The 20166-nt window shown below is 55.2% G+C and overlaps 1 protein-coding gene across 3 annotated transcripts in view; it reads right to left on the bottom strand.

Moving 5' to 3' along the window:
• Nucleotides 1-19376, bottom strand: part of AGPAT3 (1-acylglycerol-3-phosphate O-acyltransferase 3) — an 87516-nt gene extending 68140 nt beyond the window's left edge. The window contains exons 1-2 of one of the 3 annotated variants that reach the window (XM_025863385.2): nt 19226-19342; nt 2765-2926 (exon numbers count right to left, since the gene is read on the bottom strand). The gene's annotated coding sequence lies outside the window, so the exon portion shown is untranslated. Of the gene's footprint in view, nt 1-2764; nt 2927-19225 lie in introns of all 3 variants that reach the window. The other 2 variants (XM_025863383.2, XM_073887106.1) reach the window with 2 other exon arrangements.
• Nucleotides 19377-20166: the final 790 nt, after the last annotated feature.

Raw genomic sequence — 20166 nt, 5'->3', positions numbered from 1 at the left:
GAAATACTGTAGTTTTTTTTAGGCCAAATGGTCTCTACCACAATTACTCAACTCTGTCCTCGCAAAACAGCCACGGACGACACGGAAATAAATGAGTGTCTCTGGGATCCCATAAAATTTTATTTATAAAACAGGTGGCAGGCGCCTGGGTGGCTCAGTCGTTAAGCATCTGCCTTCGGCTCAGGTCATGGTCCCAGGGTCCTGGGATCGAGCCCCACGTCGGGCTCCCTGCTCAACGGGGAGTCTGCTTCTCCCTCTCCCACTCCCCCTGCTTGTGTTCCCTCTCTCATGGTGTCTGTCAAATAAATAAATAAAATCGTAAAAAAAAAAAAAAAAGACTATGGATGCTGAAATCTTTATGAACTACAATGTCTGGGATTTGCTTTAAATCACTCTGGCAAAAGTGTGTGGGCAGAGAGAATAAAACTGGCAGACGTAGCTAACTGGGGCTGCCTGACAGGATGATGGATGATGGGACCCGGAAGTTCTTTTACTCCCTATCACACAAATGTTGGAAAATTTCCATAATAAAAAGGGGAAAAAAAGACTGTGGAAAATGTGGATTACAAATATTAGATTATTAAACAGGTCATCAGGGGGGCGCCTGGGTGGCTCAGTCGTTAAGCATCTGCCTTCGGCTCAGGTCATGATCCCAGGGTCCTGGGATCGAGTCCTGCATCGGGCTCCCTGCTCCGCGAGATTTGGCCCGTGGGCTGTGGTTTGCCAACCTGATATAGACAGTTGGAATACCATGATTCATAAACCTTACGAACCTACACAAAACACTGTCCCCACCAAGTGCAGAATATAATCTTTTCAAGGACACATAGGACATTTCCAAAACTGAAGCAGATGCTAGGCCATAAAGCAAGTCTCAACACTTTTCCAAAGACAAGCATCAGTCAGAGCATATTCTTTGACCACAATACACTGAAGCTAAAAAGATAAAATAATAATTTTAAAAGGCAACAAAAAGATATTTGGTAAAATCACCATAGGTTTAGAAATCCAAAACAGTTATCAATGGTGAAAAAATTTACATATTTAAAAATCCACTGAATGGAATAGTAACAAAAGGATTTCCGATCACAACTTATAAAGGCTGAAACACTTCAGCGATCAAAGGTTACACCTAAGTGTACGGCAGAAAATTTTAAGAGGCTGAAAACAATTGACATAAAACATGACTCAAGAAGTTAGAGAAACAAAAAGTACATGAAAAAGGAAGTTAATAACATAAAAAGCAGAAATGAATGAAATAAAAACTATACAGAAAGCCAGAAAGTTGGCTCTTTGAAAGGATCGATAAAATTGACAGTTTTGATAAGAGACAAGATAGACGCATGAATAACGTCAGGAACAATAACCCAATCCTGCGGGCTTTTTAAGACCAAGCGGGGTTTACGAACAGCTTTACGGCAATACACTTCATATGTAGCTGAAAGGACAAAGTCCTGGGAAGAATAATTGACAAAACGCTTAAGGAGATACGGACACCCCAAACAGCCGCAGCAGGAGTCCCAGTGCCGCCGAGCCCCCGAGCCCCTGCCCCTGGGGACGGCCACCTCTGCACGCGGCGGGCGACCTGGGCAGCAGGGCTGTGGAACAGGGCGACACGGCTCCTTCCACATCAGTGACATCAGACAGCGGCCTGCGAGAGTGGAGAGAGCCTCGGGGCAGGACGTTATTCCGCAGGCGCCTGTCGGCTGGGGGCTGCTGCTCCGGAGGCCACCCGTCGGGGACACTGGCGCCCTGGTGCCAGGCTCTGGTGACCTGGATTGTGAAGGGGACAGGGAGAGGGCTGGCAGATGCGGGAACGAGAGAGATGGCAGGCACGGTCCGCGCCGCGGGGTGCCCCCACTCGAGGTCGGACCCGCAGCCGGGGGCGGGGACCGCAAGGGCCACGCGGCCACACAGGCTCACGTAGACCAGGAAGCACAGGTGAGCCTCCCAGAAACTGCCGAAGGAGGAGCAGCGACAAGGAAGAGGCAGCCGGGGGGCCGGGGCACTCGCCACGGTGTGTTCTCCCGCTGAAAGCGTACTTACTGAGAAAGGCACTACTAGATCGCTGCACTCAGACGCTCCCGTGACGGAGAAAGACGGGGAAGCACGGAGTGGGGGGAGGGGCGGGAGGGCCCCATGGCCACTTGGTGTTTGCTCCCGTGGCACAGGCATGCACGGTCCATACAACAAGGGAGAGCCTGTGTCCAGGGCCTGGGCCTGGGATGCAGCTTGGCGGCCAGCCTGCCGTCCCCAAGGCCAGAGCTGACAGGAGGACCTGGGTGGCAACTTCCCATAGCCCAGCCAGGGCACGGCACTGAGGCGGCCCGGACCACCGCAGACCTGTGGCCGAAGAAACCCACTGGCCCTCCAGGAATGCAGCCACCTACGAGATACGCCCAGGAAGATGCACCCTGCCTTGTCAACACAACGCAGCCCCGGGGAGGTGGGGGGCTCCCATCCCCCTGCCTCTCTCAGCCGCGCCTGCCACAGGCAAGGGCGGTCCACTCTGTCTCCTAGCGTAGACATGCCCAAGCATCTCCACGGTGGAACACACAGCCTTTTAAAATTCTGGGTGTGGACTATCTACACAATCCCTGCCTACACTGTAAAGGAGCTACTACAGGATATTTTAGTAATAATAATAGCAAACTCACCGGGTGGTCGGTAATTGCCAGACCCTGTTGTAAGCATTTTCTGTGTATCAAGTGCATTTGCACAAAGGAGGCACGGGGTCCGGCGGGTAGACACACGTTAGACCCACCTCACTCGCTCTGGAGCTGTAGGTTTCGGAGATGAGGGGCTGCCCGGGGTCCCATGTCGTCTCCCTCCACCCCATGAAGCTCCTGAGAATCATGATGAGCACCATCTAGTGGGAACATGATGTGGGCCACAGATGCAACGCACACCTTCAGTTTTATATTCCCTAGCAGGCATATTAAAACAACAAGAAACAGGCAAAAATCACGTAGTTATATTTTATTTAACCCAATTCACATCCAAAATATTATCATTCAACTTCTAATCAATATAAAAGAACATTAATGAGATATTTTACATTCTTCTTTTTTTTCTACTAAATCTTTGAATGGATGCACCTTTCACAGTGAGAACACATCTGAATTCAGTGGGCACATCTCAAGTGTGGCCCCGTGAGACGCGGCCCCCGCGAGATGGGCCTCAGGTGCTCTCTCAGGCAGCACAAGCTCAGAAATGACATACTCTCAGGACTGTCTTCCACCCACTTCCCTTTTCCATTTACATGGTTTTTAGAAGCTTTTAGTTTTACTAGTTCTTTTGCTTCAAATGTGTCTATAATGATGAATTAATTCCTCCACTGGTTAGTAGGTACAGGGGGTTCAATATCTTATGTGTTTTCTCTTCCTAAAGTACTTCCTGACTTAAAAAAAAGCCAACTCATTCTTGGAAATACAATATAATCACAATTTAGAGTAGAAATTAGATAAAATTATTAAATACTTCCAATTTTCTTTTTCTTCTACAAAATTCGAAAGGAGAAGAAGAAACCAGTCTCTTTCTGGAAATAAAGGCATAATAAATGACAAAGAATAAATGATGAGTAATTATCATCGTTCCCTTTTCAAGTTTCTTCTTTTCCCAAAACTGTTCTTGTTAAGGCCGGGCGGTCCGCTGCTGGCCACAGCCTGGACCCTGCGAGCCGGGCCGTTGCTGGGCCACCATTCCGCCACTTCCCAGGGACCGCGGCCCCAGGGATGCCAGCATTTGCCGTCAGGCACGAAGCTTCTTCGTGGCGACTTCAGTGAGGGGTGGGACAAGAGGAGGTGAACCGAGGCAGGATCCGGCGTGGACACCAGGCTCGGGCGTAGCCTGTCTGACCCCGGAGGGTCCACGGCCACCGCCAACACCACCCACCAGCATGGACGCCGCTGCTCAGGGAAAAGGAACCGCACTTTTCCGGATTATGGTCCCGCATGAGCTTGGAGGCTGGGGGCCACGCACAGACTGCCACCACCAGCGTGTGCCTGGCACAACAGGTCTCGGCTAGAATGCGCTTCACTGTACACGGCTGAACAGCTCCCTTCTAATCCCCCCAAATCCCGGCAGTAATCAGGGCTTTACAAGAGCTCCTGGCAAATAAAGACAGCTTACTGTTATGGCTGGGATCATGTCCTCCCTGGATTCACACACTGAGGCCCTGACCCCCAGGGCCTCAGAAGGAGGCCACATCTGGAAATAGCGGCACAGCGGACATAGCTTGTGAAGATGAGGTCACCAGGGTGGGCCCTAATCTAGGGACACGGAGACACACGCGGGAAGGGCACCACGTGGAGAGACGGGAAAGACAGTCGTCTGCAAAGCAAGGACAGACGCCTGGACACAGCCACCCTCCCGGCCCCCAGAGGAAACCAACCCTGCAGACTTCTTGGTTTCAGACTTCCAGCCTCCAAAACTGTAACCAAACACTTCTGTTACTTAAGCTGCTAGGCTACAGTAGCCCTTAACAAACTGATGAACTTACCATTTCGAACAATCTCACTGATAAGAAGCCTCCCTCTTGTTTGCATTCTCTCTCCCCCTGCCCGCCCCCCACCACCCCACCGTGTCCGGAGGGTGAACTCTGCTGTCAAACCCCCAGCCCTGGAAACAATCTTTCCAGCAGCGGACAGACAACACACTAAGTGTCATGCGTGTCACACCCGAAATGTGCGGGTGTCCACACACGGGGGAGGCCCGGCACCCCTCTCCCCCTTCCCTGGTGGAGGTATGAGCGGGAGTAAGAGCACTCTTGTTAAATAAACCTGTCCTACCATCTGTGTGATTGCAAATTTCGAGGTTCATTTTCAAAAGGCCACAGGTGTAGATGTGACCCATACACACCCCCACGGCAGTAAGCAAACTTGTGACACAGGAGAACCACGCACACAGCGAACAGGTCGCAGCTCTGGGAGCCCGCGGCGGCGCACGGCCCCAGACGCTCAGGGCCCACGAGGGTGCACGCGGCCCCGTGGCTCCCACACGCGCCCCCGAGAGGCCGCGTCAGAACCACACAAGCACAGAGGGACAGGCGCCCTGCCTGTCCCCTCCAAGCAGCCATGCAGCTGTCCCCGGGGAGCTCATCAGCGAGCAGTCCCTGCTGCTGTCAGACCGGTGGCTTTCAGGGAGCAAAGATGCTACTCTGGGATGTGCTGAGCCATGAAATGATTCAGCAGCAAGGCAAAAGTTTGGCACCGACACGTCGCCCGGCTCTGGGATGACACACAGTCACCCCGTTTTGGTGCGGGCTGGCAGAACAGCATCTACTGTGTTCCAGAGACACGCCAGGACCCAGCGAGACGCTCCTCTGTAACCTCCATGCTTCTGCGGCCACGGACAACCCCCCCCCCTCAGCGCCACCCCACGGGGAAAAGCAGGAAGAAGCCAGCGTCAGAGGACGGGTGCGCCGGGGTGCTGGTCACCCGGGCCGGCCAGAACGAGCCTGTGCGGAGCTCATCCCTGCTTCCTATTCTCGCTCTCCCTTCTCGATGAGGCACCCACCAGCCCGAGTCACCTTCTAAGTGCTCTGGTCCTGGGGGCAGCCCGGCCAAGACCGCTGCACACTGCCCGTGTGACATCTTCGCCAACACACACGTGGTGCCTGCTGTATGCACAGCTCTTTCCGAAGCGCTTCCATAGTGTATGCTGGCTGCAAACCCAACACAGTCAGACCAACCCTCATGGTCTTTACCCAATGACAAGTGCAAACGGCAAAGGTCAGCAGCGCAATGTGAGCTCAGGAGAGTGGGCCACAAAGACAGTGTGCAAGGCGTGACTGAGTGTTAAAAGCATGCGTGCGGGTGTCTCAGCTCACGGGGAAGGGGACGGCTTCCCTAGCAAAGTGACAGCCAAGTTGAAGGATACCTCAGATTTCACCAGGCAAAGAGGGAAAGAGCGGTCTAGACGCAGGTGTGTGAGGGTCGAGCCAGAACCTGGCTCAGCAGGGAAGCCAAAGAACGGGTGTAGCGGGAGAAGGGCGTGAGGGAGGGGAGGTGGACATCAGCGGAGAGTCCCCGCAGGGGATCAGAGCAGAGGGGAGCAGGGACAGCCTTCGGGCTATCAGAGTGAACTCACTGGAGTAACCCAGTGAGGCCTGCCTAGAGGCAGGGTGGTGGGGCTTGGAAGCCGGGGGTTCCACAAGTGAGTGGCCGGGGAAGGGGGAGGGACACGGAGGAAAGGGGCCCCCCGGCAGGGCCTGGGGGGACAGAGGAAGGGTTGTGGGTGCCGGCAGGACGGACAGGAAAGGACCCGCTGAGCTCCCAGTGCCACCTGAGAGGTGATGCACGGTGTGCGGTGGGAGGTGCAGGGCTGGGACCAGAGCTGGGAGCGGCGGGCCACCACACAGCATGGAGACAGCCTCAGACGAGCCCTGAGAATAACCCTGTTCTGGACACCGAATAGCCTTTCCCTTACGTTTAGATGCTAGCTCCAAAATCCACACATGTAATCTATCGCACACTAAGACGTCAGCGTCATCTTTTATAAAACGCCTGGTATTACCGTGCGTACCACGTGCTGCATGTGAATGGCGGCTCTTCGGCCAGCCAACAAGCCTCACCTGAACGAAACTGTTCACATGGTGACTTTGCTGGTTGTCAAACAGCAGAGATCACCCCAGGTGGATGGATGGCAGAGGAGTCAACAGAAAGCTGAGGTCACCGAGGACAAATTCTGAGTCACATTTTGAAACTGTGTGTGAAACTTGTTACAGTGCTTGACAAGGACGAGCTGGGGAGGGAGGGTCTTCTCGGCTTAGACTCCCCAAGAGTACATGTGTCTTCCCGGGCGGCCTCAGTCATTAGGGACACCAGAGTCTGCGACGTTCTCTCCCCTTCCCCCATCAGCAGACCTTCTTATTAGCCAGTGACATCTTTAGAAGTCCCTGTTTGAGTCCAGAAAATTAACCTGGGGCGCCTGGGGGGGCTCCGTCGGTAAGAGTCTGACTCCTGGTTTCGGCTCAGGTCATGATCTCAGGGTCGTGAGATCCAGCCCCAGTCGGGCGCCGTGCTCGGAGGGGAGTCTGCTTGAGATTCTCTCCCTCTGCTGCCCCTACTCACTCTCTCTAAAATAAATAAATCTTTAAAAAAAAAGATAGAAAGAAAAACGAACTAACACATTCCCAGATCAGTCCCACTCTGGACTCCTGGCAGCAGCAGAACCTCTCCGGGGAGACTTGAAGGAAGCTACGGACAGGGCCCACCCAGACGTCAGCCCACAACGCAAATTTAAACAAGAGACTGGCTTCCGGGCATGAGAGGCAGCAGGGTAAGTGGTGGGATTCAACCCTCAAGAAATGTCTCTCTGTCAAAAATAAATAAAATCTTTAAAAAAAAAAAAAAAAAGAAATGCAGACTCTGGTGTTATTGTGATTATCATCCTCATTATTTGATATTATTAGCTGCTGTATATATGAAGTGTTTGGAGATAAAAAGGAAAGCGAAATCCATGCAAGGAACAGAATACTCAGCAAGAAGAGCAGCAGATTTGGAAGGAACTGAAGAGAATTTTGTTTTTTAAAGATTTACTTACTAGAGAGAGCGAGCGAGCGCGTGTGCGCATGTGCACATGAGTGGGAGGAGGGGGCAGGTAGGGAGGGACAGGGAGAGAGAATCTCAAGCAGACGCCCCACCAAGTGCAACGTGGGGCTCGATCCCACGACCCTGAGACCATGACCTGAGCTGAAATCGAGAGTCGGATGCCTAACCGATGGAACCACCCAGGCGCCCGAAAGAGAAGGAAAAGTTTCATGAGCTGGTTACACAGCAGACAAGGGGGGGAGGCAGAGCTGGGGGCCTGAAGAAACCGCCCGGGATGCAGCACGAAATGACAGAGAAGCAGCATGAACAAGGGTGAAGATGCCGGAGGGTGGTGCGACACAGCCTAGCAGCGCTCAGCAAACTAACGGCCAGGGTTTCTCCAGAATCATGAAAAGACACCACACTTGACCTCCGGGAAGCACACGGAATCCAGAGCAGGCTGAGTGAGAAGAAAGCCCCCCCGCAGTGAGACGGAAGACCGCCAGAGGGAGGGAGCGCAGAGCGGCCGGAGAGAACCGGAGACGGCCACCGCATGGGCCAGCGCACGTGACGTGACGCCATCCAAGTCTCAAAAACGGCCGGACACTCAGCGCCACACACACCATGGCCTCTGCCCACAAGGTGCTGGAGCTGACGGCAGTAATAAAATTGCTGTGCATTGAGGAAGTAAAAGCGCCTTCTGTTTCACTCCTGGGTCACAAGAGAACAAGGGCATTTAAAAGTGCCAAGACTGAACAGGGAGAGCGCTGCACCCCAACACGCGGCATACAGCAGAGCAGAGCGGGCACAGGGAGAGCCCGAAGGTCTGAGGACAGAAATTAGCTCTCAAAATTAAGAAGCTCTGCTTAGAAAAAGTAATACAGAATTAAAAGAATAATAATGAGTCAACTCAGTAGCCTAGAAAGAGACACTGGAATAAACCCAAGGCAAATGGCGAGAAATAAAGGCGAGGAAGGCAGAGGAACTGTGGCGGTGAGCCGCCAACCGAACGCGGGCTCTTCGTCAACAGCAATAAAGTAATAGAGAGAAACCTGTGCTAGGAGGAGCCACGGAAACAGAAAAGCAAAAACAATTTTAGAAATGAAAGGGAACTTCATGTCAGAGAGAGATTTGAAAACTAAGAAAATAGCATGACCTTTGCACCAAGAAACGGAGAAGGTGAATACGACAGAGAAGGTGGTCGACAGCCCCAAGATGACCCCCGTGGTGCACAGCCCGGCACGACCCGACTCGCCACGGGCTTCTCCCAGAAGGGGCTCACGAGAGCCACGGAGGGCCACGTGGGATGAGGCCTCCCAGCACCGGGACTTGCGTCCTGCCGGCACACTCGGCCACGCGAGCTGCCATGTTGGGAGGCGCTCAGACCAAGTAGTGGCAGGGGCTGAATCCTGACGACAAAGCAGGAGTGAACTTGGAAAGGGCCCTTCCGTCGAGCCTTCGGGTGAAGACCACAGCTGCGGCAGCACCTTGTTGGCAGCCCGGACCCCTGCCGCGCGGAAGCAGGGGGTGACACGGTGACACGGCAACAGCGAGCACGTGCAGATTACTCTCCGGGAAAAGAAGCTACCAAACCGTATCCAGACCGGACTGGAAACCCTGACGGGTCTGCGGCTCTTAAAGAGACGGAACCAGGACCTAATCGTGGATCCACACCGAGGCCGGTCGCGAGCAAGAAAACACATAGAGCAGGCGACCTCGGTCTTGCAGGAGCCCTGCCGCACAGCAGAGAGGCAGCACCACCCATCAGGAGCCTGGCCCACTCGGACCGGACCACGCAAGGGCAGGATGTGACAAAGGACAATTATAAGCCAAACTCACTTTGGACACAGGGGCAGACAATCCCCCACGAAGTATTACCCACCAACCAACACAGTAATGTAGCCAGAAATAATACACCACGGCCAAGCTGGGGTATTTCCAGGAAGGCAAAGAAGGACCCATGTACTTCACCAAATTAACAGATGAATGGAAAAATCGTACATGATCCGCTCAATACGTGCAGAAGTCTTTGTAAAACCTTTTCAGCAAAATATTCCTAGAAACAAGACAACTTTCTTAAGCTGAAAGGAAGCATATACAGAAAAATAAGCAAAATCTGTTTCTGTAACTTCACCGTTTGGAACAGGCGACACCGTCCAAGGAGGTATATTAATATCGGTGCCCCTGCCACACCGTCCTCCTGCCCCCGTGGGAAGGAACCGCTGAACTCTCGAGTCCCCTCCCGCACGTCATCATCCAAAACGAGAGCTTGAAAAGGTGTTCTCACCCCTCACCTCCACCCCATGTACGTGGCTCCAAACCCGAGGAGCTTCCCCTGAGGGACAGGAAGCCAGCCACCCCCAGAGACAGGCCCCTGGGCTGTGCCTGAGCCCAACCCTGGCCAGGTCACCTCACACCAGCCGAGGGTACCTGGAGCACGTGTCCTGGGAGCGTGGCTGACACCCTGGTCGGGTGTGACTGTGAGGAGCCTCCCGGGCGGGGTGTGTCCCATTCAGGGATGTGGGACCTGCAGCCTGGGTCACTCCTGGCTGGGGCCAAAGGCACCTCGGAGTCTGGTTGCCTGCTAGCACGCTGCCTGCCATGGGCTGCAGCCCACTAGGCGGGGCCGCTCACTCTCAGGTCGGCCGCACTGGCTGGACGGCCCTTGTTACTGGCACAGCCATGTGCCACCTCCCTGCCACCACCGCGGGCACACGCATGAACTGACTGTCCTTGCCGCTGGCTGGCGCTTTCCCGGCGGGCTCTGGAAGCACCGTGTGTCCGGACAAGCCTGCGGCCCCTGTTTTCTCTCCTGAGACCCCACCCCCACCCCCAGCGGGCTGCTTGCTTTCCTCTCCCTGACAGGCTCGGTCCCTGGGCCTCGGGAGTATCTGCAAGCCAGGTCTCTCCATTCCCCCCTGGGTCAGGGTCCGGGTGGTGCAGGCGCTCAGCACCAGCCTCTCTAGCGACAGAAGCTTCCAGAACATCGCTGGCGGCCACACCATGTGGGTTTCCTGGTCAGGCTATTTGGTTCACTGATGATACATCTGTTGGATTTCTTTACCTGCCTCTGTCTCTATAATTTTCTCATTTACTCTTTTTTTAAAACTTCTGATTTCAGTGTAATACACACGCAGGGAAGTGCACACAGCACACATACCCATGTGACCGACACGTGGCTCGAGGAAGAAACTGCTGCAGCGCCCCTAGGAGCTGTGCACACTCCCCACCCCGCCGGGAAGCCGCCTCCCGAGCCCAGCCGTGAGGCACTGTGTCCACGGGAAGGGAACCAGGCCGAACGCATCCTTGGCTTGGCATGCCCGTGACAGCCACACACGTGCCTGCTCGTGTCACTGCCTCGTCCCCTTCCCCGCCGTGCGAATATTCCAGAAGCTGTTACCTCCTCGTGTTCTTTGGAGACGGGCATTTAGAGCATTTCCAGGGTTTGTACATTAGGCCCACAGCTGCCGGGACGTCCTGCACGGGGGTCCCGATATACGCGTACTTGTGCACGCCCAGGAGCGAACCGGCTCCAGGGCAGGCCCCACCACATGGCCTTTCCGCGCAGCGCCCACTTGCTCCACATCCTCCCGAGCACCGGGTTTCCGCAGCCTTTCCATGTCGCAGCCCCTGGTGCGTGGCCGACACCTCTCTGGGTTCCATTTCCACATCTTCCTGACGTGCAGGTGAGTCTTTATTCTTTATATTTTTCTTTGTCTCCCCACCTCTGCTCCCAGGGAGAGCAACAGGAGGATTCAGAGCGAAGACTGGGGGGGAGGGGGGCAGTGCCTGGGGGGCTCAGCTGGTTAAGTCTCTGGCTCGTGGTTTCAGCTCAGGTCATGATCTCAGGGTCGTGGGATCAAGCCCCACGTCAGGCTCTGCACTGGGCGGGGAGTCTGCTTGGGATTCTCTCTCCCCCTCCCTCTGCACCCCCTCTCTAAAAAGTGAAAAAAGAACTGCTTAGTTGTCGTGCCAACACCGGAAAGGGAAACGGCAGTGTTTCCCTAAAATCAGGAACAAAACCGGGACACCCTGTCGCACTTCCATTCAACACTGTCCTGAAGGCCCCAAACTGTCTGCAAAACAAGAAGGTATAAGCAAGAGACAAAGCCATTACCACTCCCAGATGACAGGACGTCCACACAGAAAAACTCGAAAAGGGGGGGCCCGTGGGGGGCTCAGTCAGTTAAGCGTCTGATTCTTGGTTTCGGTTCAGGTCACGGTCTCAGGGTCGCGAGATGGAGCCCCACAGCCACGCTCAGCGGGGAGTCTGCTTGAGATTCCCCCTCTCCCTCTGCCCCTGCCCCCCCCAAATGGAGATTGGTAAGGTGACTGGCTATCAAAGCAATACCCAGAATCAAAGGTATTTCTGCTCAACACCAACAAGGGGTTAGAAAAAATTTTTAATAAAGAATAAAATTGAAAAATGCCACTTAGAAAAGCAACAGAAGTCATCAGGGCCCCTGGGAGTAATCGTAAGTGCAAACGTAAGGCAGGCTGAGGAACGTGGGGGAGACTCACTGGAAGCCACAGACAATCTGCATTAATGGAGACGCAGGCCACGTTCCCAGCAGGAAGAGTGGACCGTGACGGCGAAAAATTCCTCCCAGTTCATCTACACAGTCAGTGCCATATCAGTCAAAATCCTGACAGTTTGTCATGAGACTTCAGAAGCCGACTTTAACACGTAACACAGAGAAGCAAAGAGCAGGATTGGCCAGGTGCTCCTGAGACCCCGCAGGAAGGATGAGCAGACGCACCGACCAGAGGGACAGAGAACCAGACAGAGGGCGCCCACACACGTGGCCACGTGGCCGCAGTGCCACCAGGGGGGCGGGGACCACTGTGGACAAGCGGTGCTCCCGTGGGGACAAAAGAGCACTGGGCTCCCTGCTTCTCACACCACAGAGTCAGCTCCAGAGGGACGAGGGGCCTCCAGGTGGGAGCCAAACCTCAGAACTTCCACAAGAGAATGTGGGAGCGCGCATGAGTGCCCCAGCGTGGGGAAGGTCTTCTCAGCAACAGGCAAAAGGCAGCACCCATAAAAGGAAAGGTGGGTGAATCCACAGGAAATCAGGCGGTCCTATTCATCAACAAAGAAGACAGGAGACAGCTGGGAGAAGGCCGGAGGCACACACACGAGACAATGGATGGTGCAGACCCACAGGTAAGGACAGCAGGTGAAGGAACTCAGAGCGGGAACACCGGCGGCCCATCGGTGCAGGGAGACGCTCAGCACCCTCAAGCAGGAAATGCAAATCAAGGCCACAATTAGACAGGACATTTTGCATCCACTCCACTTGCGAGAACTCATGACAGGATCAAGTGCTCGAGAGCACGTGCGTCCCCCGTCGTGCAGCGTGGGACACACGGCAGAGAAAGAGCGGGGCCGCCGGGCACACTCACGGCCAGAGCCTCGCCACCCGGTGGCTGCAACCTGCAGCAGGCCAGTGGCCAAGGGGGTTCCGCAGACACGGGTCCGGATTAGGAGTGCTGTCCGGCGAGCATTCGGGCACATTCTGTAAACATTTTTCCCGGACTTGGTCTTCGTGCTGACTTGAGGAGGGCCTCCTGCACACACGTAGAGACGCACGGAGTTCCCGTTTCCCGGCAGACACGGACCCTGGGTGCCGTCTTCTCGTCCCCTCCCCACACCATCAGAGAACCCCCATCCTGTTTCCAGCAGCCCTGCTTGAGATGGATGAACAATATTTTGGTTTTCATCTGCACATGAAGCCTCGGGTTTCTGTTATCCATGTTTTTGCTTCTCATGCATTTAAGAAGTGCCCATTTGGTCCTCCTTTCATTAGCTCAGTTACTTTATTTCAAAAACTAAACAAATGTTTTAGACTAGATGTTGTAAAAATTGTGACCTATAGGCTGAATTCGGGCAGCAATATTTTTTTATTTGGTCTGCAGTTTGTTAAAAATAAATAATTGCATATAAAAACCCAGATTTCTCAGGGGCACCTGGGTGGCTCAGTCGGTTAAGCGTCTGCCTTCGGCTCAGGTCATGATCCCGGGGTCCTGGGATCGAGCCCCGCATCGGGCTCCCTGCTCAGCGGGGAGCCTGCTTCTCCCTCTCCTACTCCCCCTGCTTGTGTTCCCTCTCTCACTGTCAAATAAATAAATGAAATCTTAAAAAAAAAAAAAAAAAAAACCCAGATTTCTGCCTTGTCCTAGCAGACCAAAGATCTACTTCCTCCCGTCCTGCATTCACCTGGCCATGTCAACTGGGGGTCATGCTGGCTGGGGGTCAGAGGCCAGGGGTAAGTGCTCAGTGCTGGGGGTCAGTGCTGGGGGTGAGGAGTCAGTGCTGGGGGTCAGCGCTGGGGGTCAGTGCTCAGTGCTGGGGGTCAGCGCTGGGGGTGAGGAGTCAGTGCTGGGGGTCGGCGCTGGGGGTGAGTGCCCGTGCTGGGGGTCGGCGCTGGGGGTCCGGCGAGCATGCCCAAGAGAAGAGGCCTCAGCCATCACCCTTGTCCACACAGCCTATGTCCTCTGTCTCACCCCTACATTTCCCCTGGCTCCCCTTCCCGCCTGGCCTCTGTCAGAACCTGTGTTCACAACTTTTATGTAGTTTTATTTACCAAAAAAGAAATGTTTGTACCCAATAACTCCCTACACTATAAAGAAAAGAAGCGAAGGGCACAAAGCAGTTGGAGCTCCGGGAAAATGCCACATTAGCCTGGAACCAGACGTGAACTGCAGGCTGCCACTGCATTTTCTTTCTTTTTTAAAGATTTTTTAATTTATTTATTTGACAGAGAGAGACACAGCAAGAGAGGGAACACAAGCAAGGGGGAGCAGGAGAGGGAGAAGCAGGCCTCCTGCCGAGTAGGGAGCCCCATGCAGGGCTCGATCCCAGGACCCCGGGACCATGACCCGAGCTGAAGGCAGACGCCTAAAGACTGAGCCACCCAGGCGCCCCTGCACTGCATTTTCTAACATGTTTGCTAGAACCCAAGTTATAGTAGTACGCCCCTTGACTCACACAGCTGAAAATAACCACTAACATGTGCTAACGTGTGTGTGTTCTGCCCTCCACGACCATCTGGAAGCCCCCAATTCTTCCCTAGCACCGGATGCTTTGCTGTCGGGTACCAGCTCACCGCCAGGCCCAGCGAAGGAGATCTGCCGTAACCACGGGGTTTTTCTAAAACAAAACCAAAACACTACCTGTGCCATGCAATTATCAGCACTGGAAGATTATTTTTACCACATCCTTCCACTTTTGTGGAAGTCACTAAATGTTATCTGTGAGGCAGTCACGGGGCTGGGACACTCAGACCCCCCTCAAAGGAGAACCTGCCACACGGTGGCAATGCGCCCTCCATGCACAGCCGGGCCAGAGGCCCCCTGGCTGAGACCTTCTCCGAGCTGCATGAGAGGTCCTCCCTCCCCAGCTCTCCACCACCGCTACCTCCTCTCCCCTCATCAGACCAACACGGTGAGGGCCCCCAGCGCCCCGCCCCTGAGCCGCTTGGCCTCCTCCTGCCCCTCTCTTTTGGGCACCTGCTTCCTACGTCACCCAAACTGATGCACTCTCCATGTAAGGATTGACTTCTGGCCCATTTTGGCAAAAATCGCTGCTATTAAGCCTTACTTTGCAAGGTGTACCAGTGGACGGACTTCTCTCTGAACATGAGGGTTATGTGTATCTTCCTAATAAAAGGCACATTCATTGAATGGCTCCAGTTAGACTTGGACAGTGGTCTCCACTAGAAACCAGTGCTTGGAATGCTGGACCAACCACCGGTGCACCCCTTACACTTGTCCCCAGGACAGCCCTTCACCTCGCTCCCACCAAGGGCACAAGGCAGCCGAGCACACACGAATTTGCATAACCTGACTTTTTCCCCAATGCAACATCATATCTAGCACGTATCTGTTTCCACCATCTCAGATGGGGATTTCTGATCCCCAGTCCACCAGGTGTAGCCTTCTGGAAGTAAAAAGTTTTTAAATGACTACTTGCGCGAAGCCAACCACTTAGTTTCAAAAATGTAGATTTTTCATGACTAAGTTTTCTGAGTATCAAGGTGCTCTGGATTCGAGAAGACCTTTGAAGTCTAGATTCATCACTTGCTAGCTGAGCAACCCCCACCAAGCCCTCCCTGCTCGGTTTCTCCATCCGTGTAATGGGGCGAAGCCACTGTCCTCACAGGGATTTTCCACGAATCAGACAACATAATCTGCACATGGAACACCTCACAGAGCCCTCACCGTTGTAGCTGTTGTCACAGGACAACATGTAAAGCCTCAGTGAGGAGGCAGGGGACACTTTTAACATCGGCACATGCTTCTAAAGTCTCCAGGTCAGCCAACGACGTGATGAAGAGAGCCTAGCTCCCCCACCAGGTTCCCACCATAGGGGATACAATTCGCCGCTGAGTGACACATCTGGCTGAAGGTACTTCCTTGTAGCACACAGCTTTTTACTACTGCTCGTGGCAGAATTCATTACCGTTTTTCTTTATTACTGATTTCACTCCCCACCCACTTTCAGAAAGGAATCAAGAAGATCCACATTAATAATGCATGGCCTCCCCGAGTCGCCTGGGGACAGGCCTCCAGGCCACTGGCACGCTGCTCCTACCACGTGCCCAGCCTCGGTTCTGAGTCGTATGGAAGAATGTCGCCTGTCACATATCGATCTGCTAGCACCAGCACTGAAGGATGCACACCCTACCTGTGACCCTTCCAGCTATGCTCGGGAAGGGACAGCGATCAAACCACAGCATCCGCATCTGGACACGTCTGCATCTGCAGTGAGGGCGGGGGCCGGCCTCCCCCCAGCCCGCCCGCCGCCTCCCAAATCGTCGCAGAGATGCCCTCCCAAGATCACCACCTCTCACACTTCGCTCCGCAAAGATAATCCAAACATGGCAAATTCTTCTAATAACTGAAAGGAACCCTGTCCAAGGACGTACCACTCATGTGTTTGCCTAAAACGCAGCATTTTGAAATTAGTAATTTGCGATGAATGTTAAGATTATTACGAAGTAGTTTTAGGAAGGGCAATTAAGTCACAACACTTTCCCTTACAACTTGAAACAACTCATTTAAAGCCTCAAATATTCTTTGGTTAACCAAAAGTCAAATCCATGAAATTTCTGAGTAATTGCTTTATAAAATTCAGTCTGACCTTACTGAGTAACTAAAGATCTTACTATACAAATCACTTAAAAGGAAACAGACAAATGTAGCCACTCAGGTCCTTTGCTCTATAAATATCAATCAGCCACAACTTCTACCAGTAAACTCTTCGAGTTCTGACAAGGCCAGGGAGAGAAGAAAGGGCTGGAGACGGAAGCTACTGCTTTTGTCAGATGTGACAGGGGCCGCTGCTAACAGTGAGGGGCACCTGGTCCACACCGTAAGCATGCCCTCCCCTGTCTCCCATGTTAAGTCAGGCTGAAAGTCACCAGAAGGTGTGCATTTCAGGGGTAAAATGTGATTGGACAAGTTAACCAGATCCTTCCCCTCCAAAAAAAACCCAGTGAATCTGGCTCTTCTCAACACAACTTCTGTTTTTTATTTTCCCTGTTTACAAGGATTTCAATATTTCCCTCCTACCTCTGATTTGACCCCAGATGAAAATCTATGGACTTTTAGCAGATGGTGGGGTCTCAGAAGATGGGAGTCCGTGGATCTTAGTTTAAACCTGGTCACGCTGATCTGTGACCTAACCTTCGGCAGGTAGCCAGACCTCTGTTCTCGCAGACCACTCTCTTCCAAGGTTGAGGTGTGATCAGAGAGAACACAGGCCACGGGCTACGTATCGGGGTGAACTCAGTGGGAAGCAGGAGTAAAAATGGACAGCCCAGATCACCTTGGTGGATACGCTTTTTCTACCTTTCAAAATAAAACATCTGCTTTGTTTGCTTCCCCAGTGCCGGCCCACAGACCTGCGCTCGGGCCAGGAAGCACTCATGCAGGCGCTGAGCCTGCCACGTGGGCCAGCCCAGGGCCGAGGGCACCCTCCCTGGAGGCAGTTGAAATATCCCTCCTGCACCTTCCCTGACCATCCTACAACCCTGCCTCTCACCCTGCTCTCACACACGCCTCAGTTTATTGTTAAGACACAGATCTCTTGGTAGAGATTCTCCAGGTGGGGCCCCACACGGGTGGCACGAACAGCAAACTCCGGCCACGCATGGCCACTATGCATACACATGACATTTGGCTCGAGACATTAAGGCGACTGTACCTTCCAGGGCCAAGAAGGGGGCTCTTCCCACCCTGTCAATCCCATGTAGTCTCTCTTTTAAACAATGTAATCATGGAGATCCCTAAGGGTGACCAAGAAATGGATACAGAAGTGAGCCATAACAGGCTAATTCTAAAACTTTGAGGGGGATGGGGGGGTGCATAGTCATGATGATCTAGAATAGGAAGAGGGGGCAGCAAGGAAGTGATCAAATTAGGGAATGTTCAGAATCTGACTGAGACTCCCTATGAAGCTTTTCAACAGAGAAACGTGGACTAGCAACCCATAAGTGAGTATCATCAGCCTGCAGAGCTGTAACCTAGAGCACGGGGTGGGGGGGGGGGCTCTGGGTGTAGCCCCCCACACCGGGCCCCAGCAGCACCAGCACACCAGTGGTGCACCTGGGCTCCCTGGGATGGCTGTCACTTCTCTGATGGGCGCTGCTTCCCATCCCAGACTCCGAAGGCCAGCGGTCCTCATTTACCTTCTATTGAGATCATGTTTCCTACAAAAAGGAACCTACCTGTTCAAGTATTCCCTTAGACAAGACTGTTAACATTGTGCTAAAAAAAAAAAAAAAAAAGGCCCAGGAAGCCATTTATAAAAACATTTTCCCCACCACACCAAACTTCTCTCAAAATAAAAAAAAAAAAAAAAAAAAAAAAAAACCACAACTGCACAATTTTTCAAGGTAGCTGTAACTGCTAAAAATCCTTTCCAGGGTCCTGGGGCTGGCCCTGGGGGTGAAGGTGGCTCCGGCCCCAGACAGCTCTTGGATCACTGACTGACCCCATCACTTGACTGGAACGGTGGAAATTCACAGTCGGCCTTGGTCCAAATGCCAAAGTCAAATCTGAAAACTCAGCACACGCCACCCCCTTTGCAGCCCCACCTGCAGCCCTCCCTCGGATTGAGCAAAAAGTGAAACTAAGCCTGGATCATGGCCTGCAGGGGTCAGGGGCGCCGCGCGGGGTCTCAGGTTCCCAGAGCCCCCGAGCCAGGCAGGGGGCCCTCGCATCCGCAGGGGGAGCAGAGCGGGCCGAGCAGAGTCCGCGGGGAGAGAGGAAGGGGGGTCACGTCCTCCCTCAGCCCCGGCCACCAGGCCCCTCCCGGGGCGACCCTCCCCAGGCGGCTCCCCCCACCCGCCCCCTCCCCTGGAGGCTGCAGCGGCCTGAGAGGGGCAGACAGGGAGGTGTCCTGGGCCTCCGCCGGACAAGGAACCGGGGGGGCCAGGGGTGCGGGGACGACCCGGGCCCATGAACCACCCCCAGCGCCCCCCCCCCACCCCGTCCTCCCGCAGGCCCCACGCCGGGCGGAGCGCAGCCGGCCCACTGTGGCGCGGGGCCAGCGGGCCCGGGGCCGACTTCGGGCGGGGGCCGACCTCGGGCGGAGGAGCGACCTGGGGCGGCGGGGGGCGGGGGGAGGGGAGCGACCTCGGGCGGCGGGAGGAGGGCCCGACCTCGGTGGGGGCCGCGCCGCTCACCTGCAGCCGCCGCCACCTGCTCGTCGCGCGCGCGGCCTCGGCGTCGCCTCCACGGCCACTCCGGCCGCTGCGCTCCGGCCCTGGGCGCGCCCGGCCCTGCGTCGGGCCTCAGCGAGTGCGGCGCCCGCCGCCCCCGGCCCCCATCCCGCCCCGCCCGGCCCGCCGCCCTCCGCCCTCGGCCGCGCCGCCCCGCCACTTCCTGTGCGCGGCGATCCCACAGTTCCGCCGGCGCGCGAGGAGGGGGGGACACGCGGGGACACGGGGGGGGGGTGGGGGGGGGGGCCCGCGGGGGGGGGGGGCCGGGGGACACACGTGGGGGACGGGGGACACGTGGGGAGGGACGCGGGACAGCGGGGTTCCTCGCGGGGGGGGGGGGGGGGGGACGGGGGGGGCGGAATGCAGGCGGGGAAGGGGCCCTGGCAGAGGTCGGGAAAGGGACGCGCGTGAATCCGGGGCGGGGACCAGAGCCGGCGGGGCACGTGGGTTGGGGGACCAGCCAGGCCGGTCAGGAGGCGGGACTGACGCAGGGAGGGGACCGGGTGGGGGCGCAGTATGTGGGGGAGCGGGGAGACAGCACCGCGGGTCAGGCGACCCCGCGAACCCCCCCATTTCCCTGGGGTCCCCTCACCCCCGCGGGCACCGGCTTGTTTCCGGGCGTGAGCTCCTCCCCTAGCCCAGGTCACGGCCAAGGGGGGTTACCGCCGCGGCGGGGGGGCGGGGGGGTGGATCCCGCGCGTCACCGTGGGGACGGTCTTGGGAGCCTTGGCTCCGCGGGAGGATAGATTTCAGACCCACGTGCAGCGCCCTTTGACTTATTTATAGTTGGCACCAGGCCGGCAACGTTGTATCAATTTGATCCTGGAGGAAGCTTCCCGGAACTGGGGCGGGGGGGGGGGGGTCGGTCGCCTGGATCGGGCCTCGCTAGTGTACCCCGCTGCTCC

Source organism: Callorhinus ursinus, unplaced genomic scaffold (genome assembly GCF_003265705.2).
Source record: "Callorhinus ursinus isolate GAN/ISIS: 27379988/994484 unplaced genomic scaffold, GSC_fseal_2.0 scaffold75, whole genome shotgun sequence".
NCBI classification, from domain to species: Eukaryota; Metazoa; Chordata; class Mammalia; order Carnivora; family Otariidae; genus Callorhinus; species Callorhinus ursinus.
Note: the sequence above shows the minus strand (reverse complement) of the source record. Positions and strands in the feature narration are given on the sequence as shown.